Here is a 23,683-nt window from a genome sequence, read left to right on the forward strand (position 1 = left end):
GGCACACACAGACATTTTGTTAGCATGCAGCCCTCATTGCTGCCCTTCGATTCTTTAACTCCACCCATAATAAAAAGATACACAATGATTATCTTTACTGCCAAATGAAACAGCAAATAATATTTTTCATTCCCAGAGCAGTGAGATATTTTCATACAAAATGTCTTACACCAGTTTTGTGCCAGCTAGATGACTTCAAGGAATTGAATGATACATTTGAAAATCCTCGCAGACCTCAGTATTTGGATAGTAAACAGTTACATTAACAATACTACTTCGCAATGATGTTAATTTTCAAAAGTGGCATATTAAGATATTTTGAACAAGTTTTCTCAAGTGCTTAATTTATTTCAATTTGTCTCTTATACTTTCATTAATAGTAAAACAATGAATACATGTAAAAAGCAACCTGACTTCATCCTTATTCCTTAAAAAAGTACAGAATTATTGTCACTAATTCACTAATCAATGATAAACTCTGCTCAAAATTACTACAGCACACAAATGATTTTTTTTAGAAAATTATCACCAATTTGGGCACATGTTCTCAAAATGGTTCACCACCCCTGACTTAGGACCAAGATTTTAATTATGGAGAAATTGCGCCTGCAAATATCTGTGATTCACATCTACAACAGAACATTTGAGAAATTATACTGGCTGACAATGGAAATCAAAGACAGCACAAAAGCAAAAGAGGGGTCATATAATATAGCACAAATTAATGGAAGTTAGAGGATTGGGAAGCTTTTAAAAACCAACAGAAGACAACAAATTTGTCATAAGGAGTGAAAAGATGAAAATATGAAGGTAAGCTAGCCAATAATATGAAAGGGGATACAAAAAGCTTTTTCAGATACAGAATATAAAGAGTAAAAGAGAGGCAAGAGTAGATATTGGACCGCTGGAAAATGACTCCGGCGAGGTAGTGATGGGGACAAAGAAATGGAAGATGAACTTAATAAGTTTTTTGCATCAGTCTTTGCTGTGGAAGATACTAGCAGTATGCCAGAAATTTGTGTGTGTCTGGGGGCAGAAGTGAGAGTAGTTGCTCTTAATAAGGAGAAGGTGCTTGGTAAGCTGAAGGTCTGAACATAGAACAGTACAGCACAGAAAAACACCCAAATAGTAATTCCTCCTACCTACACAATGTCCATATCCCTCCATCTTCCTTACATCCATGTGCCTATATAAACATCTCTTAAAAGCCTCTAACGCATTTGCTTCTACCTCCATACCAGGCAGTGCATTCCAGATATCCACGACTCTCTGAATGAAAAACTTACATTTCACATCCTTTTTGAATCTACCCCCTCTCACCTTCAAAGCATGCCCTCTGGTATGAGACATTCCTACCCTGGGAAACAGATACTCCTTGTCTACTCTATCTATGCCCCTCATAATCTTATAAACCTTTATCAAGTTTCCCCTCAGCCTCCACTGCTCCAGAGAAAACTGCCCAAGTTTATCCGGTCTCTCGTGATAGCACATGTCCTAAACTAGGCAGCATCCTGGTAAATCTCTCCTGCACCTTCTGCAAAGCCTCAGCATCAGCACCAGAACTGTATGTAGTACTCCAGATGTGCCCAAACCAGAGTTTTATAAAGTTGCAACATAACCTCCTGACTTTTGAACTCAATGGTTTGACTAACAAGAGCAAGCATTCCATAAACCTTCTTAACCATCTTATCAACCTGTGTAGCCACTTTCAAAGAACTATGAACTTGGATCCCAGAATCTCTCTGCTCAGCAACATTGCTAAGGATCTTACCTTTAATAATGTACTGTCTCCTTACATTTGCTCTACCAAGGTACAATGCCTCGCATTTATCTGGGTTACTCTCCACCTAGGCCGGCTGGTGGCGCAGTGAGATCAGCGCCAGACTCCGGAGCGAAGGTTCCCGAGTTCAAATCCAGGTCGGGCCACCCCCGAGCACGCTTTCCTTTCTTGCTGGTTTGAGTGTTCAAGTTAGCCACTCAGCCTCATAAAAAATACAAGGGTCGAGTCAGGAACGTTCATAATGTGACCCGATTTAATCCTGACACCACGTGCCAGACAAGAATGGTTGAATGTCTGGTACGACACGCATAAAAAAAACTCTCCATCTGCCATTTCCCTGCCCATATTTGCAACTGATCTATATCATGCTGTATCCTTTGCCAGCCTTCTACACTATCCACAATTTCACCAATCTTGGGATCATCTACAAATATACTAACCCACCCATCTACACTTTCATCCCAATCATTTAGATACATCACAAACAGCAGAGTTTCCAGCACAGATCCCTGCAGAACACCATGAATTACAGACCTCTGGCTTGAATAAGTCCCTTCAACCACCACCTTCTGGATTCTGTGTGTAAACCAGTTCTGAATCCAAAGAGTCAAGTTGCCACAGACTCCATGCATCTTAATCTTCTGGATTAACCTCCCATGAGGGACTTTGTCAAACGTCTTATTAAAATTCACATAGACAACATCCACTATCCTACCCTCATCAATCTCTCTCATCACCCTGTCAAAAAACTTGATCCAGTTTGTAAGCAACAACCTTCCCCATACAAAGCCATGCTGGCTCTCTCTATAGTTCACAGGATTTTGCCTTGTTCCCTTCTTAAATAAAGGCACAAAATTAGCCACTTTGAGATCTTGCCTGTGCCTAGAGAGGACCTGAAGATACTGGTGAAGGGCCCAGCAATCTCATCTCTCGCCTCCTTCAATAATATGGGGTAAATCCCATCAGGCCCTGGGGACTTATCCACCTTAAGACTCATTAGGAGGCCCAACATTTCCTCCTCCCTGACCTCTAAATAGCCTGATATATTTATATACTGCACACTGATCTCCTGGTCCTGCATATCCTTTTCTTTGGTAAGTACTAAAGCAAAGTACTCATTAAGTACCTCACTCACATTCTCTGCATCCATGCAAATGTTTCCCCCCCTCCACGCTTATCTTGAGTGGTCCTACCCATTTGCTAGTTATCGTCTTGCTCTTGATGTATTAATAGAATGGCTTGGGATTCACCTTAATCCTGCTTGCCAAGGACTTTCCATGGCACCTCCTGGTTTTCCTAATTCCCTTCTTGAATTCTTTTCTGGCTTGTTTATAATTCTCATGTGCTCTACTTGATCCTAACCCCTGAAGCTTTCCATACTTTTCCTTTTTCTTCTTGACTAAATTCATCTCTGAATATCCGAGATTCTCTTTCATTCTAACAGGAACGTACCTTTCCTGTACTCTGTGCAATTGATCGTTAAACACCCTCCACATGTCTGATATGCACTTAGCAGAAAAAAAGATGTTCCCAATTAACTCTTCTTAGTTCCTGTCTAATGCCTGCATAATTTTTCCTACTCTAATCTACTGAAAAACTCTCTCTCAAAGACCATACTTATCCTTATCTATAGCTATCCTGAAAGTTAAGGAGTTGTGGTCACCGTTCCCTAACTGTTTGCCCACTGAAAGGTCAGTCACCTGGCCAGGCTCGTTATCAACACCAGGTCAGGTCCAGTACTGCCCCTCCTCTTGTTGGACCATCCAGTTAACAAATACTGCTCCATCAAAACCGCTTGCATTAAGAAGGTCCCAGTTTATATTCGGGAAGTTGAAATCCCCTATGACAACAACACTATTATTTTTAGTCATTTCCTTAATCTGATTACGTATCTGTTCCTCAATGTCCTGGTGGCTATTAGGGGGTTTGTAGTACAATCCCATCAGTGTGATTGCACCCTTCCTGTTCCTGAGTTCTACCCCAAATGGACTCAGTGTCTGACCCCTCCATTATGTCTCCCCTGAGTGCAGCTGTGATATTGTCCCTGATTAATAGTGCAACTCCACACCGCTCCCCCCCCACCCCCGTCTTTTACCTCCTCCTCTCGCTTTTCTAAAACTTTGAAAGCCTGGTACATTAATCACTCATTCTTGCCCCTAGCTCAATAAGTTTCAGTAATGGCCACAGCATCGTACTTCCATGTACTGATCCAACTCAGTGTATCTGTTATTTTGATTTTGTGTTTCAATACTTTCCCTGACATCTACCTTCCGGTCCGATCCTTCCCTTACTGTCCTGGGGCTCCAGTTCCCAGCCTCCTGCAAAACCAGTTTAAATTCTCTCAAGTTGCATTAGCAAACCTCCTGGCCAGGATACTGGTTCCCCTCCAGTTCAAGTGAAACCCATCCCACTCGTACAGGTCACCCCTTCCACAGAAAAGGTTCCAATGATCCAAGAACTCGAAATCCTGTCCCCTGCACCATCTCTGCAGACACGCATTCATCCTTGCTATCACCCTATTTCTACCTGCACTAGCCCGTGGTACCAGGAGTAGTCCAGAGATGACTGCCTTGGGGGCTTTCTCTTCATCCTCTTTCCTAACTCTATATGCTCACTGCATAGGACCTCTTCCCCTTTTCTGCTTATATCATTTGTGCCTATATGCACCTTGACCTCTGGCTGTTCACCCTCCCTCTTCAGCCGCTCCAATACATCCTGGACCCTAGCACCTGGGAGGCAACACACCACCCTGGGGTCTCGTTTGAAGGTAGATAAGTCACCCGACCAGATGAACTACAGTTCAGTGTTCTAAAAGAGGCAGCTGAAGAGATTATGGAGTGTTGAGTAATGATATTTCCAGAATCACTAGATTCTGAGTGGTTCAGGAAGACTGGAAAATTGCAAATGTCTCTCCACTCATTAAAAAGGGAGGGAGGCAAACTGATTATAGACCAATTAGCCTGAATTCAGTGGTTGGGAGGATGTTGGAGTTCATCATCAAGGATGAGGTTTTGGGATACTTGGCACATGATAAAATAGGCCAAAGTTAGTATGGTTTCTTTAAGGGGAAACCTTGCCTGACCAATCTGTTGGAATTCTTTGAGAAAATAAAAGCAGGATAGACAAAGGAGAGTCCATGGATGTTGTTTATTTGGATTTTCAGAAGGCTTTTGACAAGGTGCAGCATATGAAGCTGATTAACAAGATAAGAGCCCATGGAATTACAAGAACGATACTAGTTTGGATAGAATATTGGCTGATTGACAGGAAACGAAGTGTCAAAAATAAGAGGGGCCTGTTCTGGTTGACTGCCAGTGACTAGAGGTATTCCGCAGGGGTTGTTGTTGGGACCTCTTCTTTCAACGTTATATGTCAATGATTTAGATGATGGAATTGATGGCTTTGTGGCCATGTTTGCAGATAATGCTAAGAAAGGTGGAGAGGCAAGTAGTGTTGAGGAACACTAGTATTGAGAATCTTATTCAGATTGGAAGAATGGGCAATGATCTGGCAAATGGAATATAATGTAGGAAGTGTATGGTCATGCACATTGGTAGAAGGAATAAAGGTGCAGACTATTTTCTAAACTGGGGGAAAATTAAAAAATCAGACTTGCCAAGGGCTTGGGAGTCGTCGTGCAGGATTCCCTAACGGTTAAGTAGCAGACTAAGTTGATAGTTAGGAAAGCAAATGTAATGTTAGCATTCATTTCAAGAGGTCTAGAATATAAAAGCAAGGTTGTAATACTGAGGCTTTATAAAGCATTTGTCAAACTGCACAGAGTATCATGAGCAGTACTGCACTCCTTATCTAATAAAAGATGTGTTGATATTGCAGAGGCTCCAAAGGAGATTCACAACAATGATCTCAAGAATGAAAAGTATGAGGAGTGTTTGATGATTCTGGGCCTGTACTTGCTGGAGTTTAGAAGAATGAGAGGTATCTCATTGAAACCTATCAAATATTAAAAGGCCTAGATAGAGTGGATGTGGAGAGAACGTTTCCAATGGTGGGGGAGTCTAGGACCAGATGGCACAGCCACAGAATACAATGAATTCACTTTAGAAAAGAGGTGAGGAGAAATTTCTTTAGCTAGAGATGGTGAATCTGTGGAATTAATTGGCACAGATGGCTGTGCAGGTCAAGCAATTGGGTACATTTAAAGTGGAAGTGAGTCATGGCTGTCCAGAAGTTGGTACACCAATAAGACCACAACTTCAGACTACTACTTACTGACTGCAACTTCACCTTCCATATCATAATTCCAAACAAACTCAGCTCCAAACTTAAAGATTTGGGAATCAACAGCTCCTTTTGCAACTGATTTCTTGTCTTTCTAACGAACAGACCATAAACAGTAAAGGTATGTAGTAACACCCCCATCGAGATTATTCATGTCCTGGTGCTCACAAGGCTGCATTCTCAGCCCCCTACATTAATTTCTTTACACTCATATCTGTGTGGTCAGTTCTGCTCAAACTCCATCCATAGGTTTGCTGATGTTATCACCCTCGTGAGCTAGATCTTAAGTAACGACTGAGGAAGTTAAGGAACTGGTGTGCTTTCTTGGTAATGGCATCAGATACAGAAAGTGTAAAAGAGAGCCGAGAGTGGATACTGTACTAGTGGAAAATGATGCTGCAGAGGTCGTGATGAGGGACAATAAAACAGTGGATGAACTGACTAAGTATTTTGCTTCAGTCTTCACTGTTGAAGACACTAGCAGTACGGTAGATGTTCCAGGTGTCAGGGGGCATGAAGTGTACGAAGTTACCATAACTGGATAGAAGGTTCTCGGGAAACAGAAAGGTCTGAAGGTAGATAAGTCACCTGGGCCAGATGGTGTACACCCCAGAGTTCTGAAAGAGGTGGCTGAAAAGATTATGGTTGCATTAATGATGATCTTCCAAGAATCACTAGATTCTGGAAAGGTTCTGGAAGACTGGAAAATTGCAAATGCCAGTCCACTCTTCAAGAAGGGAAAGAGGCAGAAAAGAAACTATAGGCCAGTTAGTCTGATCTCAGTGGTTGGAGCTTATTATTAAGGGTGAGATCTCAGGATACTTGGAGGCACATGATAAAATAAGCTATAGTCGGCTTGGCTTCCTCAAGGGAAAGCCAAATGCAATGTTAGCATTCATTTCAAGAGGACTAGGATATAAAAGCAAGGATGCAATGCTGAAACTTTATAAAGCACTAGTGAGGCGTCACTTGGAGTATTGTGAGCAGGTTTGGGCCCTTTATCCTAGAAAGGATGTGCTGAAACTGGAGAGGCTTCAAAGGAGGTTCAAAAAAATGATTCCAGGATTGAATGGCTTGTGATATGAAGACCGTTTGATGGCTCTCAGCCTGTATTCACTGGAATTCAGAAGAATGAAGGATGACCTTATTGAAACTTATCAAAAAGTCTTGATAGAGTGAATGTGGAGAGAGTCTAAGACCAGAGGGCACTGCCTCAAAATTGGTGAGGGGGTCCTTTTACAACGGAAATAGGGAAAAATTTCTTTAGCTAGAGAGTGGTGAATCTGTGGAATTCTTTGCCACAGGCAGCTGTGGAGGCCAAGTCCTTATTTATATTTAAGGCAGAGTTTGATAGATTCTTGATTGATCAGGATACGAAGTGATACAGGGTGAGGGCAAGGGACTGGGGCTGAGAGGAAAATTGGATCAGCGATGATGAAATGGCCTAATTCTACTCCTATGTCTTACCTACGTGGTTGGGCCAGGACAAGCTGTTGGTGACGTTTACACTAAGGAACTCAAAGCTGTCAACCCGCTCCCCCTCAGCACCATTCACACAAACAAGGTGATGTGCTCTGCCACACTTGCTGAAGTCATTGGGAGGATAGTAAACTTGTTACATTACACCCAGTTCTGTTTGTTGCTGTGTGCTAATTAAATACACAGTGAGTGACATAAGAACATAAGAAACAGGAGCAGGAGTAAACTAATCAGTTCTTCAGCCTGCTCCACTATACATTCAGATTGGGGCTGATTCAGTTTTGTCCTCAACACCACTTTCCTGCTTTTTTGTATATGCCTTAAATCCCATATAGATCAATTATCTGTTTATCTCTATCTGGAATATTTTCATGACTCCAACTTTAAATGGTGGGCACGTGGCCAAGTGGTTAAGGCGTTGGACTAGCGACCTGAAGGTCGTGAGTTTGAGCCCCAGCCGAGGCAACGTGTTGTGTCCTTGAGCAAGGCACTTAATCACACATTGCTCTGCGATGACACTGGTGCCAAGCTGTATGGGTCCTAATGCCCTTCCCTTGGACAACATTGGTGTCGTGGAGAGGGAGACTTGCAGCATGGGCAACTGCTGGTCTTCCATACAACCTTGCCCAGGCCTGCGCCCTGGAGAGTGAAGACTTTCCAGGTGCAGGTCCATGGTCTCACAAGACTAAGAGATGCCTTTATTTATTTAACTTTAAATGACCCTCTGGATTAAAGAAATTCAAAGATTCACACTCCTCTGAGAGAGGAATTCATCCTCATCCTCATCTGAAATGGGCACACCCTTACTCTGAAATGATGCTCACTACTTCTAAAGAAAGCGTCATCGTCACATTCACCTTGTGAATTCTATGTTTCAATAGGATTACCTTTTGTTCCCTCATACTCCAACCAGCCCAGTGCTTCTTCATGTTCCCCTTTGTAAGCATCCTATTTGCTTCCTAAATACAAGCTATTCCTGCATTAAAACTTCACTTTGTATCATAAATTCTACTGATAAAACTAGTTCAGGGCCTGTAACTTCCATTAAAACTTGCAACAATCACAAAGGATAAGATGTTTTCTATTCTCAACCCAAATTATGGAGAGTTAAGTAAAGTCTGCAGCACAGGATCACGGACACCATCATCCTGTTAGTGTGGTGTATTAGATTATTTAGCAGTCCATCACAGGAGACGTGGTTACAAAATTAACAAGCCTCAAGCAAGATTGGACACTGAAAGATTTTTTTCCCCAAAGAGAAGTGGATTTGTGAAATAGACTTCCAGCAAAGGCAGTTCATAGTGTGTCAATTAATTCCTTATAAGAAAGTGGTGGATAAATACCTGGTGAAGACTAGGATTGAGGCTGTAAGGAGCTCTTTGGGTAGCAAGGATCAAATAATGCATACGATATCTCAGTTATGGTGTAAGTGTGCATACTGCTGAGTTAATTGCTCAGGGTTGATTTGAAGTGGTTAATTACTTTAAAAAACAAGGTAATGTGGAAGATTTTGCCTTTGATCAGTTGCCTTCCTTTGGCAATGGATTACATGGGTAGTGATCATCATTCAGCAAATGTAATCACTTTGTTGAGAGGTCAAGCTTAATCGGGCGAATGGCCCTTCTCTCATGAGTTATTTTTGTTAAGTCCTCAAGAATTTTCTCTAACTTCTTAATAATACATTTTGTTAATTGGAAATAAAATATTAATAGTATCAAAAAGAGAAAATTCAGGAAATTGTCAATGTATTAGGCAGCATCTCTGAAAAGAGAATTAGCGTTAACATCAAAACTTCTTACGAAAAGACATCAATCCAAAAAGTAGCCTCTAACACAAAAACTATCCAACTTGAAATTTTGATTTTTATTTCAAACTGCTTGAATCTTCTGTACTGTACTTTTTAAAACTTATTTTGTTTTTGTTGATATTACATTTCCTATTTTCCTCTCAGTGCAGTCATGTTCCTTTGAGCTTCTCCCCAATGATGGCAAAATATTCAAAATATAAAATGAAAGATCTTTAACATACCAATTCTTGTATTATTTTGACTTCAATTACTAGTAGCTTACAGTACAGAAAATTACTTTGCTACCCAACGTTAACTTTCATAATTGAACTTTTATAAAGTCATAATCATAAGCAATTTAAACTAGTATCAAATTGCTTTTTATCTCAAAACTAGAATTTGAGATAATTTTTGTTTTAATTATTTTGGAATGGAATATTTGCTAATACCAGACTTCTGAGATACCACAACATGTTAACGAGATTTTAAAAAAACTAATGATTTTATTTGATATAATTAAGTAATTAATGCAGAAGATATTTTGTTCTAAATCTGTTTAACATTGTGAAACTTCATTAAAAATAAATCTTACAACAAATAGAAAAGCATTGTGTTAGATAACAAAAATTTACCAACTACTTTCTGTTAAAATTAACTGAGAATGAGTAAGACTCTTCCTGCAGTTCTTTGACATATAGATTTGCCTAAACTTACAGATTTATGTGCTTGAAAGGAAGACTGCTTGCTTCAATGAAATGGCATTCATATAGGAAGACCTGTGTAGTCATGTGAGTTTTATGACTTGAAAAATTGTTGCTTAAAGTAAAGGAAAAAATGTAATCCATTATGCTAGTTACGTGTAAAAATTAAGAAAGCGGTATAAGTGTCATGGGTGTTTCTTATTTTGTTTATTTGACTTATGGCAATTTCTTTTGTTTAATATCTATATTCCTATGACACATGTTGCAGACCAATCTCAAAAATCTCTACTGTGCCAAAATAGTTCAAGGTATTAGGTCCAAGGATTATAAGTATGTTTTTCATTATTCTCAAATGTTTCATATGGTCTCAATTACATTTAAATATGAAAGGAAATATTTCTTTAGATTTCTATTTACAAGCAGTATTTTAAATAACTTACAGTATTCACTGTCACAAGCAAATTCACCTGTACATGCTGAAATACTCAAAGAAATGAGAGTTTAATAGCTCTTACACTAGTCCAGAAGCCGGGACGTAAGATCAAAATGCCAACCTGGAAAGTTTGAAATTCAGATTCACTTACTCAAGTGTTCCCTACTTGCCTCTATGTATGCAACTTCAAAGACTATATCATACTCTCTGCCTCCCTCCTTGTGCAGCTCTTCTCCCTTAAAAGTCCACTGTTCATCCATCCATCCATCATGCTGGTAAAGCAATTGTGATTACAGGGACTGCCACAAGATAAAAGTAATGTGAGTTTACTGGTCAGATCGCATTGGCAATGAGGATATATTCACAATTAATCTACAAATTCAGAAAATGATAGACTTGATAAAGAGTTCCTGATGCACAAGTCCTACAAGAGGATCACAACCTTGTTGTTGAGTTTGGAGGTTTGCGTGCCTCAACGATCTGCTTAGCATGGGAAGAGTCACCCCTGCCAAACATGTCAAAGGGCAGAGGTCAGACTAAGAATGGTTCATCGGTCCTCCAGGTTCGGGGGATCTGCTCAAAGCTAACAACACTGATTGGTAAAACAAAATTGTTCCAGAAACAGGAATGAAAAAGACTGCTACATCTGAGTATGATGGTATTCCTGAGTCTTCACCCAGGATCTGCATGACTGACAGTAGTGAAAACCGAGACGAAGCTACTGACATGGTGAAGGAAGCCCTGAACACCGCCAGAGATGGAGGACCTTCATTGCAGTCCTAAGTACCAGCGACGTAATGGGAAGTAAGTAAGGTGGATAACCCTTAGCATCCTGGACCCCTGGGAAACCCACTTCTCTGTTTCCATGTTGCCTGTTGAAGTCAAGCATGGCTCCATGATGGAATGGCTACTCAGCATCCTGAAAGGAGCAGGCAAGTGCTCAGTGATGCACGTCAATCCCATACACATTGGTAAGTAACTGATGAGATCCTGCAAGATGAACTTAAGGAGTTAGGAACTAAATTACAAAGTAGGACCTCAAAGGCAAGTAGTATAGTTACTGTAATTAGCACAGAACTTGAAATACTGTTCCTCCAGTTTACATTTCGATTCACTCTGGCATTGAAGGAGGCCAAGGACAGACATGTCTGTGTGGTAATGGGGTGGGGAATTAAAATGGCTAATAACTGGGATCTGCAGAAAGATGGAGCACAGGTGCAACCTGAGCTTAACATCACCGATATAGAGAAGGTCACACTGAGAGCAAGGTTGGAGGATATGAATATGAATGTCTGCCTCACCTTGGGAGTTGTATAGGGCCCCAGATGGAGGAGAGAGATGAGGTTTAGGAAGAGGTGTTACACTTCCTACATTTCGTTACTTCCGGTGCCATGTGCTAAAGAATGCAGGAAGAGGAGAAGACCAGATAAATGTTTCACTCAAGACAAGTAGCAGGAATGAGAGACTTAGATTTCAGGACACTGAAGACAATGGTATAGTTTATACCCCGGCAAAATCAGGACCAATCTCCCAGCAGGGACCATTGCTGATGTTGTTTGGGATGGTTTAAGCTAGAATGGCAGGGCTTTGGAATCTAAGTAGTGCAAACAGGGAGAGAGAAGTGAAAGGAGGAACAGTATAATAAAGAAGCAGAATATAGGAAAGTCAAGGGTGAGAGGCAAATTGGGCCACAGCACAAAATAGAAGTTTGAAAATGGTAAAAAGACAGGTAAATGAATCAGATAAGTACGGAAGGAGGCTGGCGTAGTGGCTAGTGAAATGCTTTACAGCACCGATGATCAGCGATAGAAGTTCAATTCTCGTCACTTTCGGTAAGGAGTTTATACCCTCTCCCTACGGCTGTGTGGCTTTATCTGACTGCACCTGAGATGGGTAAATGTCAAGTGAAAATTTAAAGAAAATTGCAAGTGCTGAAAATCTGAAATAAAGAACAAAAATTTTGGAAACAATCATCAAATCAGACTACTTCCGTGGAAAGAGAAACAGAGTTAATATTTCTTTTCTCAGTGCCTGTTTCTCTTTCCATAGGTTTTCCTAATTTGTCAAGATTTTCAGGATGTTCTGTTTATGTTTAAGTAACAATTATCTCTGATATTGAAAAATTAGTTTATTTAGTGATATGACAGGCCTTTTCTGTCCAACAAGCCCAATGGCAACCAATTAATCTACTAATTCATAGGACTTTTGAATGAGGAAGGAAATGAGAGCATGTCGAGGAACTCCATATAATCACAAGGAGAACGTATAAACTCCTTACAGACAACAGTGAATTTGAACCCAGGCCACTGATGCTAAATTAGCATTACACTACCTTGCTGCCCCATGCTCCCATGCCACGCCTTATTAAGCAATAATCTCTACATGCAACATTGGAGGTTCTTTTCTGCAAATATTTTATCACTACTTTTTTTATGGGCAATTTGCCAAAGAGCTTGCACACAATGTCAAAGGAGATGGAGGAGTCCAACTCTGAAACGTATCGAGAAATTTTGCAGAGCTGCAAGACCATTCCATTAATCAAATGGTCAGTGCTATAAATGACACTGTGCTCACCGTGATGGATCCTCTGCCAGTAGATCTGACAGCCACTTTGGCAGCTCACTTTGCTGCCATGGAACTCAGATGTCTGCCAGTTTTTATTTCTGAGGCCTAGCTTTGCCAGCAGGATTGAATGTTTTGATGACCATTTAAAGGTTGTAGAACAAGCATACCACCAACAAATTTCTCTGCCATTTATTTTAGTTTTGCCTAGGTTAAATCATGTGCTTTGTATTACAGAAATTAAATTCAATGGCACTTGAAAGATGTTAAATAAATGTGGAGCTATTTATTTACATAACTAAAAGTCAGAGATTATCCTGACGAAGAACTATCTACCGATAAAAAAGTTTAGCTAAGTGTTTGCAAGAATTAAGCATCTTTTCTGTAAGAATTTCCACTGCAATTACAGTCTGGCAAGCTGACATAATGTCACCAAATACTAACCGTAAGGAGATTTTGAAAGGCTGGCTTTGATTCACATTAGGGAAAAGCCATCATGAGATGGGTTAATGTTCAAAATTTCTTTTAGAAAATCTGTCAGTTTCATGAGAAGCAGCAGTATGCATTATGAGCTTCACTGCAGAATCACGCGGCTTGATAGTCCAAACCTACAAGTACCCGTGTTATATCAAGAACTTCCCTGTGACATTGGTTGCAGCAGCCTATCTTTCAGCTACTGAAAAATAATATCTTTAATCTCGAGCTTGGATGCAGATTACACAGTATTCTTTCTCCTCAATTTATTTTTAATGCCAGTGTGGTGTAAATGAAGTTACTATTTAACAAATAAAGCAGATTGATAATAAGCACCCCTATTTTGACATAAATCAGATCGGTATATCAATATGACAAGGCAGATCTCCACATGTCTTCTGCACTTGCAGGAATTAAGCAGAAGTAGCATCATCATCACAGGCCTGTCTATTCTTCTCCACCAAATATCAGATTTTAAATAAATGCTAAGTTACCTCTCCTCACACGCCCCCCCCCCCCCACTTCTCTCATGCTCCCGTGCGCTATTGCAGGACCCTCTAATTATAAGATCCAGAGGAGAATTTCTCTGCAAATTCAAGTCACAATTTTTCATCTTGTGTTACCTTCTGCTAACTAGGTAACAGGTACAATATTTGACCAGACATATAAGCATATTTTAAAAATATTTTTATTTAATACTTGTTTTTATTGTAATTTTGATTGGTGTATTGGAGAGTATTTATTCCCAGCAGTCTGAAAGATATATCCACACGACTGATGACAAAGGTGCAGCAGTCAATTTGTATGCACTATTTTCAATATAGTGGGCAATGGGTATTTCACTATTTGACTGCATTTTACAGGATTTTGTTATGTTTTTCTACAGAACAGATATAACTAAGCACACATTGTCAAAGTTCAATGAGAATTCTCCTCTGGACTGTCCATCCCCTAATGTTTTCATATAATCTCGAAAAAAGTGAAAACATTCTTCTTCATACCTTATTGGATAGACAAATTGGAAACAAGCAATGTTTTAGAATTGTGCGTTTAGAATTTGGATTGTGGTCAAGATACACTGAGACATTTTCAAATTATAAACAAAACAAAGCACTTCTAAGACTTTTTCCTAAATGCCTTAGAGAAATATTGTAACTATTGTACATCATTATATTTTAGAAACTGCAAGAAATTATCTTTTTAACCACATTATCACTGGATCATTAATCCATTTAATACAAGTGATGCCTAAAATAAGTTTAAATGAATGTGGCCGGGGTTTGGTTTTTGAATAGAACATTAATCGAGTGCTGAAAATGAAGATTCTTCCAATTTAACATTATCTATATTTTCTTTTATGGCAAGACAGTCGCGAACTGTCAAATTGGTGTCAAGAAAGCATGACATGTGAACTTGGGTTAATCACACTTTTATGATGTCATCTGTAAAGTTAAATATTAATGTTTTGATTTTATTACTTTTTATGCTGTTGATAAATGATAACGATTGTATAATTACAATGTTATTGATTGTACAGTTCTTCACAAACATATTGAACTGAAATATTGCCATCTATTCAATTTAGGCAAACAGAAAGAATATTGTTAGACCAATGATACATATTTACTTCAAAACAGTGATTTCACCCTCAGTTCAGTGTGAATGCAACTGAATTTCAAGCATTTGAAGATATAAAATAATGTTAAGTAAAAATCAGTCCATAGCTACAAAACTCCATTTTCATTCCTATTAAACATCATTATTATTTACTTGAGAATAAATTTTCTAAAATCTCAAAATACCAAAATATGGATGACTTGACAATAAACTGGTGATAATGGCATTCAATCTCTTCACCCCTTTTTTCTTAAATATTGTAATGAGTTTGGATGTGTGTCCTAGCTGACAACTGCTTTTGCTATTAAGATTGACCAATAACAGAATGAACCTATCACATTGAAGTGAACAGGTTAACCATGTAATTTAATTCAAACATAGCAGAATGTAATCCAATCTTAAGGTTTCAATATTGGTTGTAGCGTGCTCAAGGCTTGCCTTGAGGAATTAATGAACTCAGTCATATGAACCTTGTGGATCAGGATTTTCTTTCCCGAGACAAAGAGTTAAATACCCAGGATAGATATAGAAGAGCACAGTCAGGTATATTTTTGATGCAAAGGGTAATTGAATCATAAAGTGCTTTGATACTGAAGCAAGTTGCTTAATTGAATTCACAAAGCATTTATGGAGCAATGCTCATAAGGACTTGATGCTGATTTCTAAAAGAAGGGGTATGTGTTTATTTGCCCATATGGAGGCAATTTGTTGACGGAACTTTTTGTTTATTAGTTTTCTTTCTTTCTTCATCATTTAGCTCAAAATGTTTTTGTGCTGCAAACTGTTCAAAGTCTGTAATGAGGGAACTCCCTGAAATGTTTTTATGTGGGAAATAGATCCAGCAAGAATAAAGTAACATGCCACCAGTGTTGAGTGATGTGTCTTTAACAGATTTCTCATATTCAGATAAGAAAACAATAGGAAAAAGAAAAAAAATTATTCTAAATAAAAATCCTAGTCATTTAAACACACTGATGCACATGGGTAGAAAAGCAAACAGAGCACGTAACCAGATCCCACCATAAATGTGACAGGAAATCCAGTATACTGTAGTTCAAATAGTGTCTCTTCATTTAGTTCACCTAAATACTGTAATGAAGCTCAAAAATAATCTGCAATAACAATCTACATCACAATTAAACTTGACAGTCCTGTGCAGAGGGATTCAGCTCAGCTGCACAGTAATCCAGCCAGTCCACTGTCATCCTTTCCCCCATCTTCAAAAAGGCCGGCTATTAATATTGTTATAACTATGCACCCCTTGTCAAAGATATTGATCCAACTCTTAAAGATGTCAGTTGACTCAGAGTCAATAACATTCTCCAGTGGTCATATCCACATGTCCATTATCCTGTAGAAGCTTTACTTCTCTAATCTCTAACCTTGCTCAAGGTTGTGAATTTTATAATTGTATAAACTACCCGAACCCCTCAAATGGATTTCTGTCTTGTAATCACTCCAGATATATTTTACTCCCTACATAAACCATCTCAATCCTCAATTAAACTGCTGCCTCATAATCAATCTTTTGATGTTTTATTGTGCGTGACATCAGGTGCTCTAACCACTCAGAAAGACAACTCATCATCAGCTGAGAGAAGCACACTCTGCCAAAATGAGTAATTTCTTCATTACCATACTATAGGTTAAATTTTTATTGAGAGTATACTGTGGGCTGTGTCACAAGGCAGCAACATGCCTTGGAGTTGAGAAATGATGCTAGTAAACCACTCAATAACATTTATACTATGTTATATGTAACCCAAGGCATTTCACGGATAAGAAGCGGATGCCATTCATAGAGAATTAGGCAGAGTAACTAAAAGCACATGTACGAGGAACAACCCTACTTAGCCGAGGTGGGGTTCAGTTCAAAGGAGAAACAAAATATTGTCGAATGCTAGAAATCTGAGATGAGAATTGGGAAATGCTTGACTGGAAAATGCATCAGCAGCTCAGGCAGATCTGTGAACACTGAAAATGAAGGTAGACAATCTGAACAGCTAGAACTTCAAGTCACAGTTGAATGTCATCCAAGTGCATCTGGGAACTGATGTTACCTGTTCATGACATGGATAAGAAATGGGAAGGAGATTACAAAAGGGATTTTCTTCTATTCACTTTTCACAAAAAGCTCAAACCATGATAACTTCCCGTTGATGGTTTCCTAATTCTACGCTTCCTATGAGGGGCAGGTCTGATGACCTCAGCAGCTCTTGAGTGAATTAGATGGTGTCTATGGTCCATGATCACAGAATACTTCAGAGATCAGCTTCAGACATTTGCACTTCAGATCCCCGTCAGAGCTGTCGGCCAAGCTGGTTTGTTGACACCACGATCCCAATTGAAAGTAAGATTAGTAGTTATTTGAGATTCCACCATTGCTGTAGTGAGAACACGGCTAGATATGGTGCAGAATGAGAATGCTTAGTTCAAGGTTTATTTTGGCACTGAAAGGGTGGACACCTCTTTAAATGGAGCTTAAAACTGTTAATCGTTGCTGATGTAAATGAGGAATTATGAGTTATTGAAAACAGTGAAAAATGTGAGGGAATGATAGAAGGAATGCTTCAGCTTTTACTGAGGAAGGTAAAAAGTAACAGAAGATTGCATTTTTATCACAATTGTTCTGAGATACTTGTGCTTCTTCCTCCACATATTACTTTCAAGGGATGATGAAGAGTGGCCTCTGGATTGATCAGGTACTTGTGAAAAGTCTCTTCCTGCTTGTTGTTGTCACTTGTGTGCCATTGTTACCTAGGATACGGTGAATTGAACAGTGGGAGAGAGAGTTCAAAAGAAGTGAGCAGGGACAGTCAGAGCATTCTACACACCACATTTCCTGAGGAGACATTGGATTGTGCATAAGTAAGCACTTGGCAAGGGCCAATTAAAAGATGTTGGGTTTAAGCAGAGCGGCCATTGTGTGAATGGGCCAGTGATAGAGCGGAGAGCTTGGGCTTTGGCTCATAGAGGCTTCGGTGAGGAGGGGTAAAGGCTGTAAGTTGAGTTTTTCATTTAATTTTTCTTTCTTTCTTAGTGCACAGTTGATGCCTTACTGCACGCTTGAGTGCTCGGTGGTGGGATCCAATTTTTTTTTGCTGTTGGGGGAGGGGGGATCGTTGCCTTGCTGTAGCCTGTGCGTGGGAGGGGGGAGCTGGGGGGGCTTTGGGGTTTTAACTTTTAATATCTTTGGGGCATTCCTGTTTTCATGGATGTTTGCAAAGAAAAAGAATTCCAGGATGTATATCATATACATTCCTCTGACTTTAAATGTACCTATTGAACCTATTGAAATGGAGGGAATGAGCAGCTGGAACCTGCGGTACATATTGGTACCAACGACATAAATAGGAAAAAGGAGTGGGTTCTAAAGAGAGAATAAAGGGAGTTAGGTAGAAAGCTGAAAACCAGGGCCTCCAGAGTAGTAATCTCTGGATTGCTGTCTGTGCTATGCACCAGTGAAGGTAAGAATAGGATAATTTGGCAGGTGAATCCATGACTGAGGAATTGGTGCAGAGAGCAGGGTTTCAGATTTCAGGATCTTTGGAATCTCTTCTGGGGGATGACCTGTACAAAAAGATGGCCTACTCCCAAATCCAACGGGGAACAATATCCTTGTGGGCAGGTTTGATGGAGCTGCTGGGGAGAGTTCAGACTAATTTGGCAGGGGGATGGTAACTGGAGTGATAGGGCTGAGTGATAGTTGGTACACAAGTAGATGCAGTGCGTAGTGAGACTGTGAGGAAGGCAAGGCTACAGGACAGAACAAGAGACTCCTGGGCAAGACGAGGGAACTCCAGCACAGGACAAGGGAACTCCAGCACAGGACAAAGCACATGGACAGGACAAGAACACGAAGCCTTGACTTGGTACTCAGGAACAGCCGAGCCTTGGACTTGGGATGACAGGAACCTTGGAACCTTGGACTTGGGACAACAGGAACACAGAACACAGAGCCTTGGTCTTGGGGAGGACAGGAACACAGAGCCTTGGTCTAGAGCACATGGAACACAGCACCAGGACCCCTCCTTGGGATCAGGACATAGGGCCAGGACTCATACACAGAATGTTGAACACAACGAGACAGTTCCCAACACTAGGTAGCAGCAAACAGCCAGACCTACCCAGCAAAGGCGTGGACAGAGACAGGTCAAGACAACAATAGACAGTTCCTTATCTTGCTCCGGCAGTTGAATTTGATGGCAGTGTAGGCAAAGGTTACAGGCGAGGCAAGGCTTCAGAAGTAAGGGGCAGAGAAGGGATTCAGACAGAGAGTTTGGACAGGAACAATCCAGCATCTGAAGCTGAACCAAGGAGCTATTTTTGTAGCCAGCCCAAAATGTGAATCAGCTGCCTCAATTAGAACACCCAACTGAAAAAGGGAAAACCAGAAAACCTGGAATAAGGAATGATGGACCGGACCTTGAACCGAAATCCGGAATTCACGGATCAGACCATGAATAGAAAAGAGGGAGGGAGCAGAAAGGAAATTATGGCCAGTTAGCCTGACTTCAGTGGTTAGGAAGATGTTGCCATCCATTAATATGAGATTGGGGGGTATTTGGAGGCACATAAAAAATAGGCCAAAGCCAGCATGGATGCCTTAAGGGTAATCTTGACTGACAAACCTGTTTGAATTCTTTGAGGAAATAACAAGCAGGATAGACAAAGGAGAGTAGTGAATGCTGTATACTTAGATTTTCAGAAGATAAAAGCCCAGTGTATTACAGGAAAGATATTTGCATGGATAGAAGATTGGCTGACTAGTGGAGGCAAAGAGCGGGAATAAAGGGGGCTTTTTCTGGTTGGCTGCCGGTGGCTAGTGATGTTCCACAGGAGTCAGTGATTGGACCACTATTTTTCACATTATATGTCAATGATTTCCATATCAGAATTGATAGTTTTGTGGTCAAGTTTGCAGACAATACAAAGGTAGGTTGAGGGGTAGTAGTGTTGAGGAAGTAGAGAGTCTGCAGAAGAACAGACTAATTGGGAAAACTGGCAAAAATATGGCAGAAGGAACATAGTGTAGGGAAGTGTTTGATCACACACTTTAGTAGAAGGAATAAAGGTGGAGACTATTTTCTAAATGGGAAGAAAATTTTAAAAATCAGAGTTGCAAAGATTGTCTTGGGAGTCCTCCTTTAGATTTCCATAAAGGTTAACTTGCAGGTTGAGTTGGCAGTAAGGAAAGTAAATGCAATGTTAGCATTTGTTTCGATAGCACTAGAATATAAGAGCAAGGCTTATAAGGCACTGGTCAGACTGCACTTGGAGTATTGTGAGCAGTTTTGGGCCTCCTATCTAAGAAAAGATGTGCTGGCATTGGAGAAAATCCAAAGGAGGTTCACGAGAAACGAAAGCACTAACATTTCTGGAGTGTTTGATGACTCTGAGCCCATATTTGCTGGAGTTTAGAAGAATGAGTGGAGATCTTATTGAAATCTATCAAATATTGAATAACCTAGATAGAGTGGATGTGGAGAGGATCTTTCCAGTAGTGGTGGAGCCTAGGACTAGTGGGCACTCCCTCAGAATAGAGGGACAACCATATTGACAGAGATGAGGAGGAATTTCTGTAGCCAGAGGGTAGTGTATTTGCAGAATTTATGGCCACAGATGGCTGTGGAGATCAAATCATTGGGTATATTTAAAGTGGAGATTGATAGGTTCTTGATTAGTCCGGTCTAAGGTTACGGGTAGAAGGTAGAAGAGTCGGGTTGAGAGGGATAAAAAAAAAATCAGCCGTGACAGAATGGCAGAAGGGACTCAATGGGCTGAATGGCCCAATTCTGCTCCTATGTTTTATGGTCTTATTTCCCTGACGACCTTTAGAAAGGGATATGGAAACCTCTAGATTATAACTCCCTTACTCTTTGATACGTCAGCTTTTTATGGCAAGCTTCACCAGATTTCTTCCTCAATACATAAGAATACCCTGAATGTCTTTTAAATGCCAGTATTAACTTGCAAAATATTAACTTACGTTAATGTTACATTACATATTCTACTGTATTCTGTAAATTTATGATGATCCTAAATAACAGATACTGTGTTACTTGGAAAAAAATTATTATCATTGTAATGTTATTCTCAAATGACCAGAGGAAGTTATTAATTAAAAGAGCAGGTTTCACTCTCTAAAACCGATGTCCATACTAAACAAAATAAAATGTATAGCCAAGGTGATTATCTGTGCATTCTGTTGCCTGGCAACCAGGAAGAAAGAGAATGGGGTCAGTGTCTGCAAGTTCAAAATAGTTGTGTTTTTTTTTCCTTTAACCTAAGATTTCAGTAATGAAATTTACATTTTTAATCATGAGGCCATCAACTATAGTGCACACAGTACTGCAGACACAAACTATTTTATCATTTGCTGAGGGAGTGATCTACATTTTGATTTTATAGCACAAAATTGCAGAAAGTCTCTGACTCAATTATCATAAATGATTTTATGAATCAGTGAAAACTGAGACACTGAGAACTCAAATGAGAATAATTTCTTCAAAAATAGAAATATCAATAAAATATAATACATAATTTACATTGCGAAGCATATGGGAGCCCCACTCTAACAACAGAATGAAACATGTGGTCAGGATGTAATGTAATTTGTCCTTTTTAAATGAGCTGTTATTAATTAATGGGTATTGGAGAGAAAAACTCTAATTGGTGATGGGTGGTATTAATTTATTTATATCAAATATGATATTAACAACAGGATGCTAAAATGATGACTGGCACTTAACAAGCAACCTACTGGCAGCAGTCATAAATGGTTCAGAATCTGATTTTACAGTGAGATCTCTAGAGATGATGACACCAAGTCATTTTCTGGTTCAACATAAACATCAGATCCAATACCGTAACTTTATGGAATATGTTGTTTCACATGATATCAGAGCTCAGTCATATTAGGAACATTTTCATTTGGAAAAAGTGCACAGTTCAGATATGAAAAAGTAAAGTCATAAAAATAAGGATTGAATCAAGACACAGAGTAAATGATTGCCACTCAAAGTCTGAAAAAGACGATCAATATACTATACATGCCACCTAAGATGTTTAAAGACATTCCTGACAAATTGGAACTAGATTCAAACTACGAGGGTCAAATAGAAATATCTAGACCTACAGATCCAAAAAGCACTACGGCAACTCAACAAAAATAACGCATCTAAATCCATTCATCAATCATACACAATTGCATATACTGTGAAGGCTACTTGAATGAAACTTATTGGCCAATTACTGATATGCTTTCTATAAGAATTGATGGCTCATTTACTGCAGTTTATGTGGACATGAAATAAGACATCCAATGAAATTCTGGAAGTAACCATTCATATTAACGATATTATAATAAGAAATTGGCCATTTCTACTTTGTCACCAAACATTATTTCTGCAGCTAGCAATCAAATTAAAATAGCAGAAAGATAATTTTAAAAGGTAACAAATGTTTTAGGGAGTTTTTATTTGGCAGTCATTTTATAAAATAATTTACTTAATTGCAACAGGAAAAAGCTTAAATATTGTTTAAATATTAAGTATTGTTTCAACTGAAGTTTTTGCAATGAGTAGGCTCAAATCAAGAGATTAACCACACAAGTAAATATGCTCAAAACACATGGTGAGACTGTGGTAAATTCAGGATAAGAGGCTATTACTCCATCTGGAGGACATAGGTGGAGCCCAAAAGTGCTGAAATTTCCTAATATTAGCATGGAAAATCTGCCTCTATTGTCCTGCACCAGATGAACCAGACATAGGATCCATCATTTGAATGGGGATATCCTTGAGAGATCAATAAGTGCAAATTGAATTATTTACTTTTTAATTGATTAAAAAACTTAACTTCAATTTGCACACAAAGAAAACAGGTCCATGGTGGACCCTGTCCCTCATGTACAATATTCAGAGTTGGATCAACATGACAATAAAAATATCTATTTCAGGATGCTATTCATTGACTATGCCTCAGCCTTCAACACCATAAAACCAAATAAGCTCATTTCTGAACTTCTGGGCCCCTGACCAGTCAGATAGAACTGGACATAGCATTCATCCACTCTGATCCTCAGCACTGGTACTCCTCAGGGTTGAGTGCTCAGACTCCTGCTCTACATCCATGTCTGTTTGGTAACATACAGTACCAATCTGATCTTTCAGCTCACTGGTGATACTTGCTTCATCGTTAGACACTGGTGAAATTCCCACAGACTGGAATGTGGCTAACGTTATTCTATTGTTCAAAACGGGTAGTAAGGACAAGCTAGGGAACTACAGGTTGGTCGGCGTGACATCATTTGTAGGAAGGTTAGGGAAGGGAATTCTGAGGAGGAAGAGCACTCAGCATTTGAATAGACAGAGTCCGATTAGGCTGAGTCAGCAGGGCTTTGTGCTTGCAAACCTTTTAGAGTTTTTCAATGCAGTAACCAGAAAGGTATTTGAGGGCATGGATGTGAATGTTGTCTACTTGGACTTTAGCAAAGCTTTTAACAAGATACCACATGCTAGGCTGGTCTGAAAGGAGAGTTCCCATGGAATCTCGAAAGAGCTAGTTAGGTAGATTCAAACCCATTTTCTAGCCTTTTCCCCACTACC

The sequence above is a fragment of the Mobula birostris genome, chromosome 15 (genome assembly GCF_030028105.1).
Source record: "Mobula birostris isolate sMobBir1 chromosome 15, sMobBir1.hap1, whole genome shotgun sequence".
NCBI lineage: Eukaryota > Metazoa > Chordata > Chondrichthyes > Myliobatiformes > Myliobatidae > Mobula > Mobula birostris.